We start from the raw sequence: 1,116 nt of genomic DNA on the forward strand, positions 1-1,116 counted from the left end.
CCTTCCAACCCTCTTGCTCCGGTTATTTCAAATTTGTTTTTTTATATAGTTTTTATTTTAGTAGAAGTAGGTTTTAGAATTAGGTTTGAGAGTCATTCATGACCAGGTGGGTTCGTGACAACACTCTGTCTCTTAAGTGAAGGGAGAATAGTTGAAGGATTGTCTATCCATTGCCAGATTAGACAACACCTAAGATCCTCTGAATTGGCCAAGAATATGGCTGAGAATCAACGTCAACATCATTTGTTGAGCAATAAGATGAAAACGAAGTGCAAAATGTCTCACTAGCTAGAAGTTTACGTGGTTACTTGCTACCAGCTAGGACAAGCACACCTTCCTACATGATCTTTTTGCATAATGCAGGAAACATGGATTTTAAGCAGGGAGTGATCTAACTACTTTTGAAATTCCATTGACTAGATTTTGAGAGTCCATACCTACATCTCAAAGAGTTTAACAAGATAGTAATGACCTTATACTTCAATAATGCATCGAATGACACCGTTAGACTAAAATTGTTCCCTTTCTCATTGAAGGAGAATGCCAAGTCATGGCTTCACTCCTTAAGACCAAGATCGATTGGGATATGGGCTGAGATGACTTGAGAGTTCCTTAAAAAAGTTCTTTTCAGTTCATAAGACCAATACCCTTAGAAGGGACATTATGAACTTCTCATAGAAAAAGGAAGAAACCTTCTTCCAATGCTGAGAAAGGTTCAAGGATCTCTTAAGTGCTTGCCCACATTATGGCTACAAAGTTTGGCAGGTCGTAAGCTTTTTATATAATGAACTGACTTCGCCAATGCGCCAATTCATAGAGATGATATGCAATGGGGAATTCATGAAGAGAGATCCCGATGATACATGGTACTATTTTGATATGATAGCAGAAAACGCGCAATCATAAGATACTTCAACCAAGGCAACTAACCCCAAGTCGAATCAGTCTAAGGAGCAGGGAGTATGAATATACTTCTTAAGGGAAGAAGATGACATCAACAATAGGGTGGCTAACCTCACGAGAAATGTCGAGGCCATGCAATTGAAGAAAGTAGAAACGGTCAAACCTGATGAGATCGTTAAAACTGTTGACGGTATTTACTCAAGTAATATACAC

The 1,116-nt window shown here is 38.6% G+C and overlaps 1 non-coding gene across 1 annotated transcript; it reads right to left on the reverse strand.

The window, feature by feature from the left end:
* Nucleotides 1–645: 645 nt before the first annotated feature.
* On the reverse strand, nucleotides 646–752 carry LOC131230113 (small nucleolar RNA R71). Its single transcript, XR_009163837.1, has one exon. It is a non-coding gene; the product is annotated as a small nucleolar RNA R71 (small nucleolar RNA).
* Between the last annotated feature and the right edge of the window lie 364 nt (nucleotides 753–1,116).

The sequence above is a fragment of the Magnolia sinica genome, chromosome 16 (genome assembly GCF_029962835.1).
Source record: "Magnolia sinica isolate HGM2019 chromosome 16, MsV1, whole genome shotgun sequence".
Lineage (NCBI taxonomy): Eukaryota > Viridiplantae > Streptophyta > Magnoliopsida > Magnoliales > Magnoliaceae > Magnolia > Magnolia sinica.